The sequence below is a fragment of the Ceratotherium simum genome, chromosome 23 (genome assembly GCF_057802395.1).
Source record: "Ceratotherium simum simum isolate JZ-2026a chromosome 23, ASM5780239v1, whole genome shotgun sequence".
Taxonomy (NCBI): domain Eukaryota; kingdom Metazoa; phylum Chordata; class Mammalia; order Perissodactyla; family Rhinocerotidae; genus Ceratotherium; species Ceratotherium simum.
In genome coordinates this window covers 14,612,559-14,636,478 of record NC_141922.1, presented here as the reverse complement: position 1 = coordinate 14,636,478, position 23,920 = coordinate 14,612,559, and the positions used below count along the sequence as shown (strand labels likewise).

General features: G+C 50.1%; 1 long non-coding RNA gene across 17 annotated transcripts in view; it reads left to right on the top strand.

Annotated features, from left to right (window-relative positions):
- Window positions 1–23,920, top strand: part of LOC106801885 (uncharacterized) — a 242,556-nt gene that overhangs the window by 82,272 nt on the left and 136,364 nt on the right. For 2 of the 17 annotated variants that reach the window (XR_015555962.1, XR_015555948.1), the window contains exons 4-5: window positions 5,113–5,635; window positions 6,834–7,330. The exons of 14 other annotated variants lie outside the window; for them this stretch is intronic. This is a non-coding gene — a long non-coding RNA (uncharacterized LOC106801885). The remainder of the gene's footprint in view (window positions 1–5,112; window positions 5,636–6,833; window positions 7,331–23,920) is intronic. One more of the 17 variants, XR_015555950.1, reaches the window with a different exon arrangement.

The window sequence follows — 23,920 nt, the reverse complement described above, 5'->3', positions numbered from 1 at the left end:
TGAGCCTGATGGACGTGGCACTAGCCTGCTTTATTTACAGCCCCCGTTGTTCTTCTGCAGTGTCTCCGGAAGTCATAACCCACAGGCCGGCCAGCACTCTGGGGGGTGACAGGAAGTTATGCCCCAGCTCTGTTGGTTTGCTGGGTGGACGTGGGCCTGGTGGTCAGGGGGAGTGGGGCGGAATAGGCAGGGCTGGTGAGAGGGAGGAAACCTACTACCAACAATTCAGACCATATTGTGGACAGATTCCTGGATTATTGGACGGCCACTCAAATGACCAGATTTGGACCAGATTCTGAAGCCTGGGCTGCAGAAAGAGAATGTGAAATCTTTGTATTTTTCCATGAAGTCCTTGCCATTTTAAAGGACTTTGCTTTCTAAGTGATCACCCTGGTAGTCGTGGATTTTGGATTTTCCAAGAGCCAAGGTTTTATGGAGGCTGTAAGGAGGGGGTGGGGCAGGGGTGGTAGCTGAGGAAGAGGAAGAGGGGACAGGAATGTGCACATTCCACACCCAGCTTCTTCCAGATTAAGTTTCTCTCCCAACAGTGAACAAGGGGCCGATTCACGTGACTCAAGTGGCCTCCCTCGCCTGGAGTTGAGTTCCTGTGCCTTCCCGTGACTAAGGAGGAAATTCCATTTCACTTATTCTGTGGCCAGGCATCCTTCATGCCATTCTCTATCTTCATTTTGTGGCTGCCTCATCTTTTTGGAATTTGCCCTTTTTTCTTTCTTTTTCTGGATAATAGGTCGAGGCGACATGTGGTACGGCTCCACAAAACACAACCAAATTTCACTCTTCCCCACAGTCGTTTTTGGGCGTCCTGGCCTTTGTGTTTTCAAGGTGGTCAGTGGTTCGGAGCATTGGTCCTCGTCCTTGTGCGCTTGTTTACCTCTACCTGTCCTTTAGGGTCCTGTGCTCAGTTCTTAGCCTGGGGTGGGACTCTGGTGAAAATCCCCATCGTCTGGGACCTTGAGATTGGATCTCTGAGGACTGCTGATTTCCTAGCCTGTTTCACAGTCTGACGAGAAACTTCTTGGGGTGTAGGTGGATGAGCCACCGGAGTGTCTGGACTAGTGTAGCAGTAGGGCCACTGTCACAAGGAGGACAAGCATGCCGCCATCACCAGTGGTGAGAGGGGGCTGCACATTCTCCTGGGAAGTTTTCTCTCTCCTCCATTCTCCCCACCTGAACTTGGTTTTAAACCCAGCTGAGGGGTCCGCGAGGCTTACTCTGGCTTCCCCAGCAGAGCTCGTGGCTCTGTCCTCTTTGCTCTTTTCTCCGATGTGCTCCTGCCACGTGAGTCTGTCTCTCCCAGGAGCTGTGAGCATTTCCAGTGGGAGGACCAGGTTTCGGTCCACATTGTATTTCAAAGCTCTTAATCTGGGGCCAGTTCATGTTTGCTGATGCATGAAGAACTTGCAAGAACCCTGGTTGAGACTCTTCAGAATTAAAGGGGATGGATCCTGCAGGCCACTTTCCACCTGAGTATTGGCTGCTGTTTACCATTCAGATAGTCATTGAGTATAAGTGGATGTCTGCTGTGTTCTCAGGGTCGGGACTAGAAAGACGTGCCTCCCCTCCCTAAATCTGGTGAAATAACAGGAAAAGAGTAGAAAAAAGTGTTTAAAGTGATGTGTCTCAGAGTGAGAAGGCCTGAGTTTAAATCGTGGCTTTGTTACTTCCTATCATGTGACCCCAGATCAGGTACTTCTCTGAGCCTCAGTTTCCCCAGCTGCAAAATGCGAACATGTGGACGAAATTGGTGAGACTTTTAAAGCTTGTTTTTGTTCCTTAACAAATTTACTATGTTTGGAACCCGGTTCTGTTGCTTGGGCCTCTCTGAACTTTGGTGTCCTCATCTGCAAACTGGGGTTAAGAACTTCCTTTCCGTGGAGCCACTGTGAAATCCTGACCTGAAATGATCACGTGTCTGTAGGAAGCAGACCAAGAATGCTCATTCCCCCCTCTTTTCTTTTTCTTTTTTTTTGTAAGATCAGCCCTGAGCTAACATCCATGCCAATCCTCCTCTTTTTTGCTGAGGAAGACTGGCCCTGGGCTAACATCCGTGCCCATCTTCCTCCACTTTATGTGGGATGCCACCACAGCATGGCTTGACAAGCGGTGTGTCAGTGCACGCCTGGGATCCGAACCCGGGCCGCCAGCAGAGAAGCACATGCACTTAATTGCTACGCCACGGGGCCGCCCCTCCCCCTTCTTAACTGTCTTCTTTTGCTGGTAAACCTCTGTCAGACTGACAATCCATGAAGCCTGAACCAGTCAGATCGGTGAAATTAAATGGCTTCCTGATGGTAATAATTAGATTAGTGGCCAATAATCGTAGGTGACACTCATCTAGTGCTTATTAAGTCCTGGGCAATGTGACTAGACCTCATCTGTTATATAATTTAATTCCTGCAGTCATCCTAGGAGGGGCAGTACTATAATTAGCCCCATTTTATAAATGAGAAAAACGGAGGATCAGAGAGGCTGAGGATAGTCTCTGAGGTCACACAGCTAAAAGTGGCTGGGTTCGTATTCCAGCCCCAGCTGTCTGGCTCCAGAGCCTATGGTGTTAACCACTGTACTAGCCTGCCTGAAGGGGGAGTGGGGGGAGAGGGAGAGAGAGAGAGAGAGAGTGAGAGTGTGTGTGTGTGTGTGTGTGTGTGTGTGTGTGTGTGTGGTGAAGGGCAACAGACCATTGTGAGGCATTCTTGTGGGTGGGTCAGGCTTGCTTACAGAAGCTCTGACAGACATCACAGTTGAGGGTTCTGGGAAGGGATAGGGATGTGGGCTTTCCTTCAGCCTGCCACAGTTTGTCAGTCCCAGGACCTGTGCTCAGAGAGCCAGGAGCAGGCTGGACCCCCGACACCCATCTCCTCTTCCACCTGCTCTGAACCATCAGGGGTGCAGAAGGGGCCAGAGAGGCAGGGTTCCCGGAACAGGGTGACTTCCCCCTTTTGCTTCCAGCCTCTGCCCAGCTCCTTTCGTAAGTGCTCCCTCTGGTTTCCAGCCACATTCCTCTGTTCTGGACGTTGCTTTGTGGGCCTGTGTCAGTCAGCAGATCCAGGCGTGTCTGTGTTGGGAGCTCTCCCTGGGAGTGCTGTGTCCGGGAGTGCTTCTGAGCATGGTGTCTCCGACTCTGCGCAACAGAGCCAAGCGGCCACTGCTCCCCACTCCCAGCACTTAGCCTGCTGGCCTTGCAAGGGCTCCACAGGGCCTAGCCCAGAGCCATGGGTCTCTGAGAGTGGTCACTGCTGCCTCCATGAAGTGCAGGCGGGAGTCCCTGGAGGAGACGCTGTGTGGGGCTCCCTATTCCTTACATCAGTACATCCCGTGTGTTCCCTGTTTAACAGGTGAGGAAACTGAGGCCCAGGGAGCTTAAGGAGCTTTCCCAAAGGCATAGCCAGAGAACTAGAGCTTAACATCAGCTGCATTTCAGAGCATGCTTGTCCTGCTCTGCTGTGCCCAGGGAGGTTGAGGGTTTCTCTGTTGGGACCAGGGTCAGCGCTGTGGGTGACATCCTGGCTCCTGTCAGGTCCCAGACTCCTCTTATCTTAGGCGAAGACACCAAGAGCAGCCTTCCTTTCCATAAACTGCCTTAACTGAACCTCACCGCAGGTCTAGGGTGGCGCTTGTTTCATAATGGATAAAGAATGGGCGCGGCTCCGTGTGGGGAAGTCGGCGGATGGGGAAGGGCCGGGGCATAACTGGCTGCTGGAGGCGACCTGGATTTGCGTGCCCCTGGTTGGGTGAGCCTGTGGGCCGGCGCTTCTTCCTTAGAGGAGGTCAGTTTCCTCGGATCCCCCTGCTGTTTGAGCATTTGGAGCTGGCGTTCAGCTCACTGTGCAGAAACTGTACTAAACACAGAGACAGTTTAGGGGAATGTTGTTTGTTTTACTGAAGGCTGTGTAATCATAATAGCTAGCTATATTTTTGAGCACTTCCCAGGCATCTTCTAAGTGGTTTGCGTGTGTGAACTCGTGTAACACACACAACTACCCCACATGATCGGTGCTGTTATCACCACTCCCATTTTACAGATGAGGAAACTAAGGCTCAGAGGAGTAAAGTAGTCTGCCAAAGATCCCTCAGCAAGTCGGTGGCCGAGTGGGGATTTGAAGCCATGGAGAGGCTGCCGAGCTCACGCAGCTAAGCTCATGCTGGGTGATGGCACTCCCCTAAGAGAAGCACAACCAGCTTCTGGAGCTGTCTCTTCCCCCATGTCATCCCACAATGTCCTAGTGGAGAAGTGTGATCATCCCTATTGTGATGGATGAGGAAAGAAAGGCTCTGAGCGGTTAAGGAGTTTGCCAGAACTCAAGAAGTTGTAAATGGGTCCCTTAGGCCTGAACACAGGTCCACTGACTCCAAATACAGGGTCACTCTTATATCCTCTCCTCCCTTTCTTGCAAACTTGGAGGCTCTGCTCATGTCACCTCGTCCAGCTGGCCTTTCTGTGCAGGTGTCCCCAGAGTGCCTGTGTTTCCTCTGGTTTGGAGGGGGTGGTGTCCCCAGAATCCTCCCTGTGAGCCGTGAACCCCTCAGGGTCAGGCACGAAGTCCTCTTCATGTCTGCTCTCGGCACCCAGGATGACCAGAGAAGGTCATCCACCAAGCTTGGCCCGGTGTGTGCCCTTTGGTGCTGGGAAGCCAGGGGGTGTCAAGGTGAATGCTGGGCCATGTGTGACTGTGGCCAGTTCTGCCTCTTTGGTGAAGAAGGTGTTTCGATGGGGAATGGCGGCAGTCAAGCCTGAGACCCCGTCAGGGCGCTGCTTGCTGCTTGGATGAGTCCAGCCTGTCCCATGGGTGGTCTGTGTTCCATGCCAGGTGTTGGCAGATTCTGCCAGATTTGGGGTCCTCGTAAAGCTCTCCAGTCCGGAAGCACTTCCTTCTGCTCCTCAACCCTCTCCCCCGCTGTGCACATTTCCTCCTTGCTATCTGCGGTGGAAATGGAAAACAGCTGGCCACTGATTCCTTGAAATCTACTCAGCCACTCCGAGCCCCTGTAAGAGTATTAAGTCATCCAGTCTTTCCTGCTCTCTCCCTCCTCTGACCTTCCTCACAGGTCCCGCTTCCCAGCCCATTTTAATCACGTCTGTCCTCTCCTCAGACGTTTTCCAGGTCCTCCAGCAGCCTGTCTGAGTGGAGATTGGGGTCACACACAGGGCTGACTGTCCGCTCTGGGCCTGCATGCCAGATCCTCACCCCAGCCCCTGACCGTCTGTGGCGCTCGTCACCACCAGATCAATCGTCTTGAGGCATCATAGAAGTTTGCCAGAGGACTCGACGACAAAAAGACAAACAACCCAATTTAAAAATGAGCAAAGGACTTGAATATACTTTTCTCCGGAGAAGATATGCAAATGGCCAGCAAGCACGTGAAAAGATGCTTAACATCATTAGTCATTAGGGAAATGTACATCAGAACCACGAGCTATACCTTCATACTTACTAGGATGGCTGTAATCAAAAAAACGGAAAATGACAAGTGTTGGCGAGGATGTGCAGAAATTGTAACCCTTGTGCATTGCTGGTGGGAATGTACAATTGTGCAGCCGTGTGGAAAACGCTTTGGTGGTTCCTCAAAAGGTTAAATATAGAATTACTACATGACCCAGCAATTCTACTCTTAGGTATATACCAAGAGAACTGAAAACATATGTTTACACAGCAACTTGTACACAAATGTTCATAGCAGCATTATTCACAATAGAAGGTGGAAACAACCCAAATGTCCCATCAATGGATGAAATGAATGGATAAATGTAGGGTGTGTGTGTGTATGTATATACTGTGTATGTATAATATGTGTATATCTGTATATATATGTACACACATATATACACATGATGGAATATATATATTATGGAACATAGATATTCCATTTATCTATATATACATATACACAATGGAATATTATTCAGCCATAAAAAGGAATGAAGTATTGCTACATGCTACCCCTGTTGTGAACCTTGAGAATATTCTGCTAGTTGAAAGAAGCCAGACACAAAAGGTCACATATTGTATGATTCCATTTTTATGAAGTATACAGAATTGGTAAATCCATAGAGACAATGCAGATTGGTGGTTACTGGGGGTGGGAGGGAATGGGAAGTAACTGCTTAATGGGTATGAGGTTTTATTTTGGGTGATGAAAATGTTTTGGAACTAGATCGAGGCGATGGCTGTACAACCTTGTGAATGTACTAAATACCACTGAATTGTATACTTTAAAATGGTTAATATTTATTTTATGTGAATTTCACCTCACCCAAAACAAACAAACATGGTGGTGTTGAAGGTCCCCTTAGGTAAAAAGAGAGATGGGGAGCACTCGCTTCACGCCAGAGACTGTCTAACACTTAATTCCACTGGATTCTGTAGAGATGGAATGGGCCCCACTATTCCCATTTTATAGATGAGAAAGTCTAAGCTCAGTTAGGGCACACAGGCTTTTTTTTTTTTTTTTTTTTGGTGAGGAAGACTGCCTCTGAGCTAACATCCATTACCAATCCTCCTCTTTTTGCTGAGGAAGATTAGCTCTGAGCTAACATCTGTGCCCATCTTCCTCTGTTTTGTATATGGGATGCTGCCACAGCATGGTTTGATGAATGATGCATCGGTCAGCACCTGGGATTCGAGCCTGCGAACCCTGAGTTGCTGAAGCGGAGTGTGCAAACTTAACCACTATGCCACCGGGGTGGCCCCGAGGGCACACGGTTTATAGTGGCACAGACAGAACCAGGGTTGGTCTGTCTCTGACCTGATCACTTTTCTACACTGCTCCTCCTCCTTGGCAACACACACGGCTTTTGTTTTGTTTTGCTTTAGATTCTTGGCTCACATCAGGAACTGTGCTAAGCCCGTGGATGCATCATGCTGACCTCGAGAAGCTCTACTTCGTATCCTTTCATGAGATGCCTGCCCTTTACGTTCTGCGTATCTACTTCCTCTGCGGTCCAGTCCACTCTGGCCACCCGCCTACAGGGATCTTCCTGACACAGACTCCTCACGTCTCTCACAAGGATTTGTAGCCGAAAGAAAACAGATGAGGGTTTGAGTAACTGTTCTGCTGTGTGATCATGGATGAGTCTTAAACCCTTGGTACCTCAGTTTCCCTAGATGTGCAGTGGGAGAGCTTGAGAACATTCACCGCTGTCTTCCCTGGGGTCGTCGTGAGGATCGAATACATCCGGGTCTGGCAAGTGCTTTGAGAATGGAAAAGCATCATGTGGACACGAGTGATGGGGATGGTCACTCCTCAGATCAGGTTCAAGCTTCTTGCATACTCAGCGGAGAACGGATCCAAACTCTAAATCTAGCCCAGGGTATGTGGCTGGTGCTCAGCAGTGATTTGTTGCATGAAAGAGAGAGTAAATGAGCAATTGGCAGCCAGTGACCTGGATTGTGGGCTTGGGCCAGGATTTAGACTGCTAATTGTCCTGGGTATGTGCTCAGCCCGGGACTGAACACACAGCAGACTGTCAGGAAATAGTTGTGATTGATTCGTCTGTATTCTCCATAACCGAGGTGGAGATGGCCGGTTTCATTCTGCTCTCTGGATTTTGGCTGCGTTTTCTTTCATAGCAGGAATTACTGCAGGAAGACAGGATAAAGGAGGGTGGAAATGCTCAGCTTTGTTCCCCCCTCACCCTGAAGAGGTGCGTGATCAGGGCAGAGTGTCACAGTGGAAGCAGGAGCCCTGGCATCCTGGTGGGCACTTACTGGGCTGTCAACTGAAGCTTCCTTATAACCACGAGAGCTGGGCATTCTTTCTTCCCTGTGCCTCTCCTCCTCTTGGTTCCATCACGTTTTTAGGAGCACGTAGCTGAAGCTTCATGGGTTGGAGTAAGAGGCAGTGCTGCTCTGTGCCTGAGTTGGGAGCGTGGGTGTCATTTTGGTTCTGACTGGCTGCCCAAAGCCCTGGGTCTTGCTTTGGATTCGCTCACCCTCAGCCATGTGACCTCGGACAAAGCAGCGCTGTCGGAGTCTTAGTTTTCACATCTGCAAAGTAAGGAGTGGGGGTGAGACTTAGAGGATCTCCCGAGTCCCTTTTGGCCCAAAAGTCCCATGATTCTGGCAGTCTACAGTGGATGTGTTTGATGGCCCCTATTTGCAACCATCGTCTGTCTCTCTTTCCCTTTTCTGCTTGTACCTCCATCCATCTGTCCACTTACCTACCCACCCATCCACCCTCCCACCCATTCACCCACCCAACCATCTATCCACCCACTCATGCACCTATCCACTCATCCTCCCACCCATTCACCCACCCACCCATCCACCCACCCACTCACACACCTATCCACTCATCCTCCCACCCATTCACCCACCCACCCATCCACCCACCTACCCATTCACCCACCCCTCCATCCATCTACCCATCCGTCCATCTATCCATCCACCCACTCATCCCTCCACCCACCCATTCACCCACTCACGCACCCACATTTACTAAGCAGCCCCACTAGGCCAGGCATTATGCTAAGTCCTGAAGATACAGAGAAGATTAAAACAGGGTCCCTGGCTTTAGGCGCTCACAGTCACGAGTAGGACATAGATATTGGACTGAAAGAGGAAAATCAAGCATCACGAGTGATACAGATACAGATACAGCATCACGAGTGATACAGATACACGAGTGATTTCTGTATCTGTGATACAGAAAGGCGGAGGCTGCTCTGGTAGCGACAAAGGAGGCAGCAGCCTCTCCTTCAGATCCCTTTAATGAGGACGATGCCTCTGCAGCAGCTTCACGACAGGCTTGTCTCGATGTGGCGGAACAGTGTTGATGACCTCAAGAGGCCTCTTTTAGCCACAGGAATCTGTGATGTGGAGTTCTCAATTGCTGGCTTTGCTGGAAAAGAGAGAGAGAGAGAAAGAAAGAAAGAAGGAAGAAATAGAGGGGCAGGTCAGTCCTCTTGTACATTTATGTTTGCGGTCTCAAACCTCCGTTTCCTGGGGCTACAGGCTGTGTGTGTGGGAGGCGCACATGGTGGCTTGGCTGGCCCAGCGCTCTTGCAGCCTGCTCTGGGGATGGCCGTCTGTTGGCAGTGCCCTTCCTGTGTAGTGGTGGCGGCTGTCCTGGACAGACCTCCTCTCTGTCGGGTTAGTCAGCGTCCTGTGGCAGAGGGCAGAGTGGAGCCTGTGTTTCTGACGGCCCCTCCGCCCCTCAGAGTGGGGCAGTGCAGTGATGCTGAGGGTGACGCTGGCATGTGCCCCTTAGCCCCATCCCCCGCAAGGGAGATTGTGGACAAGGCAGCTTTTCTAATAAGCAGCCTCTGCTTGCCCTGTAGGAGATGAAAGACTGTGTGTAAGAGTGGGTAATTTTGGGTTTTCCTGATGAAAGCAGTTGACATTTGTTCGGACCTCGTGCACACAGCACCACTGCCTTTCATCTCTAGTATCAAAGCCTGGCCCGTCTTTGGCCTACATCCGGGGCGGGCAGCGCCACCGGAATTGAATTAGGCCGATGGTAAACTATAAGGGAAATGGGTGGAATGACCCTTGAGGGCTATAGATGGAGGAGTGGAGGCAATGGGGCACGTTCTGACTTTCCTGGTGGAGGGGGGTTCTCGTTGGTATCAGATTGTGTATCGCTGTGCCTGGCGGTGCCATGGAAAGACTGTGCCCTTTGGGTTTGGGCAGGGCTGGCTGAATTTTTTTTGTGTGTGAGGAAGATTGGCCCTGAGCTAACATCTCTGCCCATCTTACTCTATTTTTTATGTGGGATGCTGTCACAGCCTGGCTTGATGAGTGGTGTGTAGGTCCGTGCCCAGGATCCGAAACTGCAAACCCCAGGCTGCCAAATTGGAGCACACAAACTTAACCACTATGCCACCAGGCCAGCCCCCAGGGCTGAATTTAGTGCTGGCTTCTCCACTTCCTCACTGAGTGAACGTCGGGAGCCATTTATCCTCTCTGATCTGTGTCCTCATTTGTCAGTGGGAAGAATACTACTGCCAACTCTTGTGGCCTTCACAACTCGTCTTATGTGCTGTCTGGAGCCCAGTAGGCCCTCAGGAATGTTCATTGGCTTCTAGCTGAATGGGTGAACTTGACCTGTTGTGCTGTAGGCACTACAGGACTGGAACTGGGGACTTGCATTATTCATCCACATACAGTTCCCATACAGTGTCTGCTGTAGAGTGGGTCCTCGTAAGTGACTGGCAGATGGCTCGATGGAGAAAGGAGACTTTGATTATGCCACCTATACGGCTCGTCTAGCTTTGCAGAGAGAGAGGAGTATGTGTGTATGTGTGTGAACGAACAAAGAGTTAGCTTAGATGACTTGAGTCTCTGAAACAGGCTCGGTGGTACAACTTTTCCTGTGTGCATTCATAACGCAAGGATCAAGTGCTTCAGACTTGATCCATTCATGGAATCTCTGCTGCAGTCCCATCTAACCACCCATGAGATAAGTTGTATCCCCACAGATAGCAACACGGCCACCTGTCTGTCCAGTTTACCCTTGAATAGCTCCACTGATAGGACACTCACTACCACTGAAAGATGGCATTGATGGTTCTGTGATGTTCTTTCTTTGGCTGAGTCGTGGGCACCTTCTCCCAGCTCTCTGGGTTCTGATCCTCAGGGTCCCTCCCAATGAAACCAGCCCTTCTCACAGCTGACAGCTTGCAAGTTCATGAAGGCAGATACCATGTCCCTTCTGGGTCTTCTCCCTCATTGGGTTAACCACTTACCTAGCTGGGTGGCATTGGTTTTGTGACTTAACCTCCCTGAGCATGTTTCTGCAGTTCTTGAGCAATGTTTAAAGGTGAGGTTAAATGAAATAATGCACATCCAGCACATAGGACATGCCAAGTGCATGTGGCGTCCCCTCCCAGTGATGCAGTCACATGTGGAGTGCAGGAACGTGACAGCCCTCCACTTTTAAACAGGGAGCAGGGAAGCCTAAGGTGGTGTTTGTGTGTTTATTTTTTAAAGCCCCTTATCACCATACTTCCCATAGTACCTGGATAGCTGTAGAGCGTGCACATTCTAGCATGGCGCCTTTTCAGCAGGCTGAGGAGCTGAAAGTTCCCTGAGCTCCTCTTTTTTTTTTTTTTTGCAAGGAAGATCAGCCCTGAGCTAACATCCGTTGCCAATCCTCCTCTTTTTGCTGAGGAAGATTGGCCCTGGGCTAATATCCATGCCCATCTTCCTCTACTTTATATGGGACGCCGCCACAGCGTGGCTTGACAAGCGGTGTGCCAGTCTGCGCCCGGCATCCGAACCTGCGAACCCCGGGCCGCCAAAGCAGAGCTCGCAAACTTAACGGCTACACCACGGGGCCGGCCTCTTTGATGTTGATTATTTCAAGACACAGGGAGGTGACTTCTACTACGCGGAAGGGATTTAAGTAGCAAAGCTGTTTCCTCTTCTTAACCCTCTAGTCTGGAAGGTGATTTATTTAGTGACACTGTCAGTTTGTCTGGGTTTCAGGAGGGGCCTTTGCAGACTGAGCACTCGTCCTTCCTTCTGTGAAATTGTCCGAGGCAGGTCTGCCCCTCCTGAGCAGTCCCCATGCAGGCTCTGTCTGCTGAGACTGTGGCACTGGGTGGTGGAAAGGACGCTTGACCGAGAGCCTGGAGATCGATGCCTGATCTCTGCTCCATCTGGAAGAGCTGGTCGCCCTCTGTTCAGGTTTTCACCTTCTCTGGGCCTTACCTGTTTAAGGGGTGGGTTGGCTTTCCAGGCCCAGCAGTGTAGGCATCCTGGGGGTCTTCAGGAAGATCAGAAAGTGGAAGGAAAGCCCCCAAGGCCTCCTCTGTAAGCCCACCATCTGGATTTCAGGCTCCTCTCCACTTTCTCCTGCGCTGACTGCCCTGCATCCCAGCGCTTTGGGGATTCTCTGAGTCTCGTACCATTTGCTAGGAGCAGCAGCAGGCAGGTAGCACTGTCCAGACAGCGGCTGCACATGAAGAAGCATCTATAGGCAGGATTGAATGCAAACCCCAGGGCCCAGCACATCCGCCCTTAATTCTGAACCCAGCCTCATCTGTTGCCCATCCCCCACTAGCAGTTCATGCTGCAGCCGCACAGAAGTTGAGGGGTCCCGCATATCTGTGTTCCTGCAGACAGATTGCACAGGGAAGCAAAAGTCATCATAACATGAAAATATGCACTAATAAACTCATTGCTAACGTCCAGCCCACCCACATCTGACGATAATCAGTCTTTTACTGATTGCCAGACGTTGTAAACATCTGTCAGGCCAGGGCACGAATAGCAGAAACTTTTAACTGACCTCCATTTGGCTCCTTTGCTGGATTAGTTGAAGCTGCCCATTCCCTTTGTACAGCAAACTGAGCGAGGCCCCAGGCTCACTGGAGGCTGGGGGCTGGTAGGCGATTCACAAGCCCAATTTTCCTGATTCAAAGCTTTGTTCTGCCGTGACTGGCTGTGTGACCTTGGGCAAGTTAAATAACCTCTCTGTGCCTGTATGCTTCATCTGTGAAATCAGACTAATACTAGTACCTACCTTCCAGGGTGATTATGAGCATTAGATGAGTTAATACATGTAAAGGCTTAGAACAGTGTTTCCTGGCCCGGGGTAAATGCCCATTAAATCTTAGCTTTGATATTGGTGGGCCTGGAAGGCTTCTGCCATCCATTGGTGGTGTCTGTGCTGGCCAAAAGTTGTGTTGGTAATTAAACATTACATAATCTGATGATAAAAAAGAGTTGTTGCATGAAAACTAAGTTTAGTACTTTTGAAAAAGTAGATAACGTTGATTTCCTAAAAAATTGTCACCAAATCACTTAGAGGCAAAACAGCTGTAAAAAATAGGAAAAAAAATTGTACAACTGTAAGGAGTCTGTGTTCCCTATGCTTTGCAGATGACTAACTTTTGCCCTTCTTTAAAGAAATGGAAATCAGAAACTGTAGATGTTGAATCGTGAGTGTGTATTTTGCAAGAAAGACGATTTGCATCTCCGGTCGGTGGCACAAGGAAAGACCCTGCCCTTCGATTGGCTAATAAATGTGCAGCTATGCTAAAATATTTCAGTGTCTGCCCTGTTTATGGTTGCCCACTTTTTCAGAGACGTGACAGTGAGGGAGTCGGGGAACAGGGCTTGTTCTCTCCAGGGCAGATCGACTGCCAGAAATTGCTTCACTTGCGCAGACTGCAGGCTTTCCTGACACAGGTGAAGGTGCTTGAATCGCGCACACTTACCTGGCACCTCCTGTGTGCAGGCACTGATGGAGCGCCTGATACACTAGTGGGGTTACAGGGAGTGGAGAGCAAAGTGGACACAAATCTCCACCCTCATGGGACCTCCCGTCCCAGAGCGTCGAAACGCCTGTAACTGGAACCAAAGGGTCAATGTAGGCACTTGGCCATAATGCTCTAAGGGAGAGAGAAGCAGGAAGAGGCCTGTGCGCTGCTGTGGGGGAGGCCTGGGGGCTTAGCAGTGGAGAGGGGGAAGCATGGATGAGGACCCTCTGGGCAAATCAGAAGAAAGTGATTTAAAAATTTAAAAAAAAATTAAGAGAGGCCTTGGGAACATTCACGAAGCCCCGAGAGGTCTTTTGCAAAATGATCCTTTTAATGATGAGTCGTGAGAAGGTTTACATTTTGTGGGAAAACATGTGCTCAGAAAACTTTGGCGTTGGAGTCATTCTTTGCACGACTGACACTTAGAGCACGGTTTAGAATGACAACTTCAAGTTTAAGACAGACGAACCTTGCTTTATATTTATAATTATTTATAATTTATAATATAAATTATATATTGTATATTTATATCTTTATATGTGATAAATTATTAATTTATGAATATAAAATATTTTCTAGTTATAAGTCTTTGTTTCTTTTCTCAAGATAAAGTCCCCCAGAGGAGGTCTAGGACAAGTGACATGAGTGGCCCCAGATCACAGCCGAATGAGGGGGAGAGCTGGGGATCAGGAGCAGGTGGTGGCAGCTTGTGTTGTCAAGATAAAGGCCACCCCTTCCGATGGCACACGCGTGCCTTCCTTACTCCAAATATCTAGACCTTATTTTAAGTGGCTTCAAGTGGCTTTTTTTCTGGGTCCTCTTCTCCACTCAGTTCTGTGTCCCCAGGTCTTTGCTCCTGCTGTTCCCTCTTCCCCACCTTATCTGCACCTCTCTGTGCTTCCTTATTCCCCCTGCAGTGCATTCATCAGAGATTCCTTTTGTGTCTGGCTCGTGGTGCAAGGGAGAAGCTCTGAGCAAGGAGACCTGGCCTCCTTCTCGTGTCCGCCTGGCTCAGCGCTGGCCACACAGCGGGAAGAAGGGAGCGGCCGGCAGCTTAGGAGAGGTCCTAGCAGGCTGGGGCCAGGCCTCCCTCTGCCCTTACTTTAGGACGGACCTGGTGCAAACAGGATGGGTGGGAATTCCTAGAAGTGATGGGGGAGGCGCTGTGGCGAGTCTGGCATAGCCGTTCCCCATGCATTAGCCACTCTCAGAGGAGTTCAGGTCCCAAAAGGAGCCATCGGGTCACCGGGGAGGCATTAGCGGCCACCTCCCCACCCTGTAGTTTACCAGCAACACCGATAGCCCCTGACGTGTGTTTTCGGCAGCGTTCTGTAGCTTACAAAGAACATTTCCTCATCCTGGCCGTTGATTCTCATTCGCTGATTAGGCCACTGAGGTTGGGGCTGGAACAAGTGACCGGAACTGCCCAGGGTCAGAGCTGAGTGAGGAAGCAGGCGGTGGCAGTGACCTTCCTGATCACAATAATAGTAGCTACATGATGCTAGATGCCTTAAAGTCACATCGTATTTAATCACAAGTGACTCTCTGAAGCCAGTGGGCCTTTCAGTGGTCTTTTACAAGTGGGGGAAACTGAGGCGAGCAGGTTGAAGCCGGGATGAGAGCCCGAGAGTTGGGTCCCCAGGTTTGCCCTCCACGTGCAGTGTTCAGATTGGGGCCCGGCCCTGCTGTGCTCAGACAGGCACGAGCAGGGCGATTTGGGGGAGACCCCAGAAGGCATTCCTCGTGCACCTGAGCGCCTCTTGCCGCCCTGGTTTGGAGGCCCCCCTTTCTGTGTGGTGGGGTCTCTGAAGGAAGGACCCTCCCCGCCCCCCCCGCCCCCCTGACACGCACACAGCATCCCACGTTCTCAGGCACAGCTCAGAGCACAGAGCCATGGGACCTGCGGCTTTTGGTGAAAAGGGCTATTTTGTCTTATTTTGCGGGTGGCGCGGGGAAGAGGAGACTAAACAGTGGAGGCCCCTCCTAACCTGGGGGCACAATGAGGAGGAGGAGGAAGGAACAAAGGGAGGGAAGGTGAGGGCAGAGACCCGGTGATGTCGGCGCCCCCCACGTGCGCTTCCCTGGGTTGTATAATCAGCTGTCACTTCGGCCTTTCCCCGCATCAGGCTTCGCAAGTACAGATTGAACATTAAACAAACAGTGACTGCTCTATAAATATTTAACTCCCACTGTTTAGGAATTGCTCGGGGCAGGAGACAAAATAAGAGTTCCTGGCTGTCCGCTGCGTGGCCCTCCGTCGTGGCGGTGGATCGCTGGGAGTTGGGGGGGGCGGGGGCAGCAGCTATTCTGAAAGCTTTGTGGCTTTCAGCTGGGGGTGTCTTCCCTCTTTTGGGGAGTGTGTTTGGGGACACATGTCTGTGTGTTCCTGGAGTGGTTCAGACCCAGCACACTGTATTCTAGAAGCCACCAGCTAACATTCCTGTACAGTGGCTGGGATCCACCATTGGTGGCATTATTGTCATTCCTTCATATGACAGCAAAACTCTTCCTTTCTTTCCTTTTTTAATAACAGCTTTATTGAGATGTAATTCACATACCCTACCAGTCGCCCATTTGAAATATACAATTCAGTGGTTACAGTATATTCGTGGAGTTGAGCAACCATCACTACAGTCCATTTTAGAACATTTTTATCACCCCAAAAAAGAAACCCCATATCCATTAGCCGTCACCCCATATTACCCCCAATTCATCCAGCCCTAGGAAACTACAAATCTACTTTCTGTCTCTATGGATTTTTCTATTCTGGACGTTTCATATAAGTGGACTCATATGTGGTTTTTTGTGACTGGCTTATTTCACTTAGCATCATGTTTCCAAGTTTCATTCATGAAACTTGTAGCCTGTATCAATACTTAATTCCTTTTTGTAGCTGAATAATATTCCGATGTATGAATAGACTCCATTTTGTTTGTCCGTTCATCTCTTGATGGACAGGTGGAGACAGCAAAAGTCTTTAGTTGAAAAATCAAGATGTGGCTGATCCAGTATCACGTGATTAAGGCCAAACTCACTCAGAAAGGAGTTTCCACCATTCTGAGAAAGGTCTAGGAGGTTACCTTTAAGCACATGGTGGGGGTTAAAATGTATTCGCTGACAAGCCACTCAGCTTTTATTTAGCACCGACTATATGCCAGGCACTATAGTAGGCCCATCTAGTAATTTGTTGAAAATATCTGATTGTGTAATCTCTTGAAGAGATCTACACATTTATCACAGGCCATCCTGCTAGATTTTTTTGGATGGGCGAATGGGAGAACAAGTTTGTGTTCTCGGCCCATTTCATTTGATTTCAGATATTGACTGTCTTTGGAGAGAGATGCAGAGAAGGGATGCGACTCCCCAGACTGCCCTTCCTGTTCATCTCCCGCCAGACGCGAGTCTGTCCGGCTCTCTTGTCCCCAGGGTAGTGCTCTTCCCATCCACAGTGGCCCTCAGAGTCCCAGATGTTTCCAGCACTCATTTGAAAGGCTGATTCAGCCTGGGTCCAATCTCTGGCTTAGGTAGGCCGGCTTTGCAGGAAATGTTAAAAAATGGGGCTGTTATCGTTCCTGGTCATCTAATTATGACTAATTGTAGTGGTTGCTGTTGATGTCCTGCCCAGGTCCCCTTTACCAGACCGGCACACTCACCCCCAGCTGCTAAAGTTCGTGGCGCCCTCTTCTCTGGAGGTTTGCTGCCTCATCCCGGAAGTGGCTCACTCCTCTGCCCCCAGCCTGCTGACTCAGGGGCACAAAAGACCAGCCCCTTTGCTTCAAAGTGGGGCGAACTCTGGGGTGCCATTCACGTGTCAGAGCTCCCCTTGGGATCAGGCTGAGGCTAGTGTCCAGCTGAATCTACGTCCTTGCTGAGCCCCTCCTCTGCCCTGCGCCCCTCACTTTCTTTCTGTCAAACATACTCCCCAGTAAACATGCAAACAGGAATTCTCATCTCAGGATCTGTTTCTGGGGGGCGCACCCTAAGACACTGTCTGGTAACAAAGTCCGTTCCCTGGTCCCCTCTGATGACGTTTAGCCTTGGAGGGTCTCTGCCTGAGCTTCCTGGCTGGGCCCGCTGGGTGTTCTGTTTTGTTTTGTTGGTTTGGGTTTCAAAGTCTTTTCAGGCTAATCGGGCGCTCGGAAAGGTCTGCACTGAATCACAGTGCTGGCGCGGTTCCCCTCCTGCCTCCCTCTCTCTCTGTTTCCTTTCTCTCCCTTCCTCCCTTCATTCCCCATGAACATCGTTTCCTGTGTCGGCAGTGACCTGAGCAGAAAGAAAGAAGACTTGGAAAGAGCATCTGTTTGGGAGGCTCACCAGTCTTGGTACCAGGTGGCCTTGGGGTCAAGTCCAGCCCGGGCCACTCAGTAATCAGATAATCAGTGGTGACTTCTCATCTGAAAACTGGACTGGTCATCTCTGCTTCTTGGCGTTGTTGCAAGGATCAGGATGATCAGGGTGGGTGATATAGTGACTGGCATCGAGTCGGCGCTCGGTACACAGAGGCTGGGAAACCGTCCCTAAGGACTCCTGGCTTCCCTCACCCTCTTGGGGCTTCAGCCTTGGCAGCCAGTTATCATCCATCCAGGCCCTTTGGGGTCTGGTTCACACTGTACTTTTTTCCTGGGTCACTCTTCCTTTTCTCTCTGAGCCCCAGTGAAGGCAGCCTTCAAGTGCCACCTCCTCCCTGAAGTCCTGTTGGATGACGGCAGGTGGGATTAATACTTCCCAGCATAGCACTATTTGCTGGATAGTATAGGATCCATCGGGTTTATCTCCTTTACTACATCGCTGACTTCATGAACATGGGGGGTGTATGGAGGGTGTGATGAAGCAGGAGAGTGTGTTCTGGAGTCAGATGGGTGGGCATTGGGATTCTGGCCCTGTCCCTTCCTAGCTGAGTGACTTTGGGTTGGTAAGCTATGCCGACTGTCCACCCACAGGACCCTGAGCATGTTATAGGTGCGCTGTCAGCAGTGGTTTCTCGATACCTGGCACCTCTGAATTGGCTGACACTTGGAAGAGTAAACACATGGAATTAAATAAATGTAGAGCCATGTGAGTTAACACCAAGCTAAGGCTTAAACACTTTCAAAAGGTTTTTTTATGTGATTGGTGGGTGAGATGGGCTCTCATCCCTCAGGTTACCTTATAAAGGGGTACAGGGGCCCTCTCCTGCCACCCCTTCTCCGTCTGCTCCTGCCAGAGCTCCGGCCCAGACAGCTGACTTAAAAGGGGGAAGGACCACCATGTCCCTGAAAATTGGGACCTGGGCTCGAGATTTGATGGCTGCTTCTAAGGATGAGCCCCACGTGGAGGAGTTCTCTCTGTTAAGCATCGGCCCCCACGCTGTCCCCTGAAGGGGTGCAGTGGGCAAAGGGGAAGCGACTGCTCACTTCTGACTTTCTGTCTCTCTCTGGCCCTGCCTCTGTCTCTGGCACACCCTCCCCTCCCTTTGAAGGGACACGATGCTGCTCACAGCTTGGCCCGCTGTGGTGGCTGCGGAGGGGGGCCGAGAATAAGCTTGTGTCCGTGGCAGCCCTCCAAATACAGCAGGGCTGGGTTGACCTTTAAATAGAGCGGCTCTGGGCCACTCAGTTCCTGGAAGTTTGAAGAAAGTCAGCCTTTCAAGTGATGCGCCTTCCAGCCTCAGGAAAGGTCCCTGTGTTTGCGAAAGCCATAATTGACTGCTGCTTTTGCACTTCATTATATGTGGCCGTGCAGCCGGTGGGAGCCAGCATGCCAGGGTTAGGAGGGGAAAATCCTCAAGTATTTTAATATACCCCTTCTTAGAAGCAAGATAAACATACGTATTGTACTTTGCGACAGAGGTGGGGGGTGGGGTAGGGAGAGGCCTGGCACTGCATGAAAGGTCTTTTTAAGCTGAACTCTGAGGTTTTTCTTTCTTTCTTTCTTTCTTGTTTATTTGTAAGCAAAGCTGGCATGAGTGAGCAAGGCCAGCGTCTCCTCGGCTGTGTAGAAACCATGGTCCCTCCCCAGATGCAGACTGCAGACTGTGCCATGCCTGCCTGAGTCATGTACCAACCTCCACTGTCTTCCCTCGCCCCAGGAAGAATCATTGGGTGAAGGTTGTCATCACAGCTGACTTAGATGATTTACTTTCATCCAGGAAATCTTCCCTCCAACTCTTACTTTGCAATTATGCGAAAAAAGAAAAGTTAATGAAGATACATAACATGAATCTGAAACCCAAATTGAGGGACAGGCTTCACAACAACTGTCCTATCATCTTCAGAAGTGTCAAGGTCATGAGAGTTAAGGAAAGACGGGGGCAGGATTCCAGATTGAAGGAAACTGAAGAGATGGGATGACTAGATACAACGCCTGATTATGGACAATTGGCAAATAGGCCATGAGAACTAGATGTTAGTTACGTATGAGTGTCCGTGATTGTCCTTCCCGATTTTGCTGGTGGACTGTGGTTCTAGGGAGAATGTCCTGGCTCTAGGAAACTCACGCCAAAGTATTCTGGGGCGATGGGGTGTCAGCCAGCCACTTACTCCCACACGGTGTCGGGAAAAAGGATTTGCACTGTAATCCCAACTTTTCTCTAAATTTGTGATTATTTTTAAAAAATAATAGTTACATAGTTATAAATTTAAACAAATTGTAACTATGTGTGGGGGTGCATGTTAACTGGACTTACTGTGGTGATCTTTTCGCAATATATACAAATATCGAAGCACTATGTGGTACACCTGTAACTAATATGTTACATGTCAATTATATCTCAATTGACAAAATAAGGAACTGTAAACAAAATAATAATAGTAATAATAAAAAATTCAACTAACCAACCAATGGAGGGGAAAAAATCTGTTTAGTGGAGGGTCAAACAAACCTGGGATTGAATTCTGACCCTTTAAATGTACTCAGGGTTCAACTGTAGCTGCAGTATTTAACCTCTCTGTGCCTCAGTTTCCTCATCTTTCAAAACAAAGGGTCTGTGTGTGTGTGCGCGTGTCTGTGCATGTGACAATATCTCCCTGAATGGGCTGTGGTGAGCAGGAGGTGACATTGTGAATGTGGGGACCCTGGCAGGGTGCCCAAAGGTCCTGGTTCCTGGGCATCGTGGGTTTCTCCATTCCCTTGTACCTGCTCAGTGATGTGCCCACATACATACGTGGAGAGTGGTGGATGGATTTACAGACTCCACGGAGAACTGACTCCCTTTCGGCGTCTTCTCTCAGCCTTGATCATGGCATCATGGGCCATGACCATGTCGGTTGAATTGGAGTGAATTTTTAAGATTTTGTTAAACTGGGCTAGTACCTTCCTACATCTCCAACAGGAACTTAGTGTTTCTTATTTCTGTGCCTCCCCCTCTGCTGGCTGCTTCCAGGGAGATCCTTGTCCATCTTCATTTCTAAGGCTCCCTTTTGTGCAACTGCCAGACCCTGTGCAAACTCTGCTGCAGGCCCCAGAACCCTGCATTTTGCTTATTATTTTGTTCCCTGTCTTGAGAGTGGGGGCAGCATGATGTTTATCTCCAGCACCCCACTTGGAACCTCACTGAGAACTTATTTTGTGGGAAGCATTGTTCTGAGCACTGTGTGTCTATGATCTCAGTTCATCGTCGGCAACCCCAGGATCAGGCACAAGTATTTCCCTGTGTGTAGATAAGGCAGCTGAGGCACAGAGTAGTTGAGAACAGCTTGCTCAAATCACGCAGCTGGGAAATGGTGGAGCCAGCTGCCAGGCTCCTGAGCCCAGGGTTAGCCACGGAGCTGAACGGCCGCTTGGCGGATGTAAGCTGCTGAGTGAGGGCTTCCGAGACCCTGCGTCCATTTCAGCCTCAGCACAGAGCCAAGCAGGACTCCGGGCCAGACCTCTCTCCACCTCCCTAATAAAGCCAGTGTTTACACAGGGCAGAGGTGCTCATCAGATGTTTTTGCCAATCCCCAAATACGGCCATGGCCAGAATGCGAGGGGGGTGCCTGTTATGTAACGCCCTCGGCTGGTCCCCAGACAATGCCACTTCCTTGCTTGGCGATGTGTAACTGCCTAACAACGGGTTACTCATTTCCTCTGGACACCTTGCCAGGGCCACTTTGTCCTGTTTCTTTCTCCTGTCCCATCCCTGGGCTTCCTCTATTGAATGTTCTCCAGGTTCCCGGGAACACTGCACGGAGGGCCTGGCCTTTGGCTGTGGCCAGTCGAGGGCTGTTGATGGGAAGGGATGTTGGAGCAGGGCCTGCATCACTGCTGGGAATGACATGTACTCAAAGCTACGTTCAAAATTCCAGCGCTTGAGGCAAGCAGGGGTCCAGCCACAGGGATGGGGAGACCCTGGGTTTGGGATGGCGTTCAGGTGGGCAGCTCAGGCCGTTTCTGCTCCCCCTCCGTTCCTAACTGGTGTGCAGTGAGCTGCCTCTCCGATTTAGATTTAACCTCCTTCCTCTCCACCCCTCTCCTGGCAGAGGATGAGGTGAAGGGATGAAGATGGGTAAGTTTGACATGGATTTTCTCAAGTGGGCATGAACAGTGTAGGTCATGCAAAAGCTTTTGCTGCGTGAGTTTTCTTTCCACCTTGTCTGCAAGACTTCCAAGATGAGCGCTGAAGGAAATCAGCTCCTTTCCCAGGACCAGCTGTATCAGACTCCCCGCAAAAGTGGCTGAGTCCCAGCCTTCGGTGGGCACATCACTGGACTCACTGTACTCTGTGCAGATGAGCTGTTTGTGGACGGTGTACCTGATGAGTACCAAGCTACAGCTCTGCTAGCTGCACCGAAGGCCCTTCTCCCGTTGTCAGTTGTAAAACAACCACATACACTCCTTTCTGTCTTGGTAAGTACGTGCGTGCATGCATGTACGTACACACCATGCAAACACATGCATGTGCACACATATATATATATCCTCCCAGTGCACGTGGGGTGTTGTGCTACGTTATTGGCGCATTTAATTTTTCTCCTTTTGTTCATTAACTGTAAAGGTCGTCAGGAATCAGGGATATATTTATCACAGTGTGGACTGTAGTTAGCAGTTCTTTTCATGGGTTATCTTATCCTTCCATCAACCCTGGAGGTTGATATTGTTATTCCCATTTTATGGATGGGAATTGATCCATTGCGTTACTCAATGTCACTAATATGTATTAAGTGCCTCTTGTGTGCTGGGCACTAAGTCCTGGGTTTGGAAAGAGGACTCAGCCCTGCTGCCCGCTTTGCATGAAGAGAGACACCAACCCTGTGAGTACAGTCCCCTGTGAAGATCACTCTGGTGGAGCAGAGACCCTGTGCGCGTGCGGGGTGGGTCACTGTGGGGAGACGGCACAGTGGTGAGGGGCTGGTGCCGTCATGCCAGGTGGGGCAGAAAGAGGTCTTCCTGGGTTTGGTGGGGGGCAGACCCTGCAGACATTTGCCAAGCGTGTGGTCACCCCGAGACTGAGGGCCCTCTGTTTCGATTTGCTTGCTGCTGTCTCTGGGCCTGGCCGTGCTTCCTAGCACAGTGAAAGAGCCTGAGCTTGGGAGACAGGCAGAGCTGGGTATGAATTCTGCCTCTGTTGCTTTCTAGATGGGTGACCGTGGCCATGTCTGCTTAGTTTCTCTAAGTCCTGGGTGCTTCATCCATGGAATGTGAGTGATTGTCTGTGTGTCTCACAAGGCGAGAGGGTCAGATGAGATGGGCAGTGAAGCCCTTACAAGGGACCAAGCCCAGAGCAAGCTGGGTGTTAAAAGAGCTGCATGTTGCCCATTTTTAGTCATTTTTAGTTACTAGACCAAGAGTCAGCCACAGGGTATGGCCCTGAGCCCCTCTCACTGCATTTTGGGGGTCTCCTCTGCCCCAGTCTTGGCTGTCTGCTGAACGTCACTGAGAAGGTATCTTTCGTACATGCAGAGGGGCAGAGAAGCTGCAGTCTCTCGTTGGGCATTTCACTGAGTGGCGATAACTGCAAGAAATTCATTTTTGTGGAAGGATCCTGCTTATCCAATCATTTAATAAAAATTTATTGAGCATTTACCTTGCCCCAGGGACCTGTCTGGGCAAAGGGTGGCAAACAAGATGGCCCCATCTTCATCTTCATCAAGGTGCCAGTCTGATGGGAGTCTGCGGTGGCATCCACTGAGAGATTGCGGCCCTTGAACCCTTCTCTCTATGCCTCTTCCTCCCCACGAAGCTCTGGATGATTCCAGACTGCCTCCTTCATTCAGCACAGCCTCCCTGATCTCTGAACGTTAGTTTACAGGTTCCCTTAATGACTTTCCCGCGGGACTAAGACTTTAGGGTACAGATCTGCCTCGAGGTGTCACGGAGGTTGCGAAGCTGCTTCATTCTTGTCTTGTCAGCAATTTGCTGGAATTGGGTGGAGCTGGTGGAATTGATGATGATTGATAATTGCTATGCATTCTGCACTTCGGTCGCCCCCAGTACCAGATGGGGTTGGGTAAAATCAATATTGGACAGTTTTGTTTTCATTGCTGCACCTGGATCTCTGGTATCCAGCCAAGCCCTCCTACATTTTCTCTTCCTCTTTCTAAGCCTCTCTTCCCTCAGGAAGGAAGAAAACAGCATAATCTGTGCTGGCTCGCTCCCTACAGCAGTGCGTGTCTTAAGGTGTTTCTCAGCTGCTATTTGTTTCTGAAGGTTAACTCATTGCCTTTTCAGCAAGGCCAGGTCAGTCTGTCTGCCTGTCTGTCTCTCCGTCTGTGTGTGTGTGTGTGTGTGTGTGTGTGT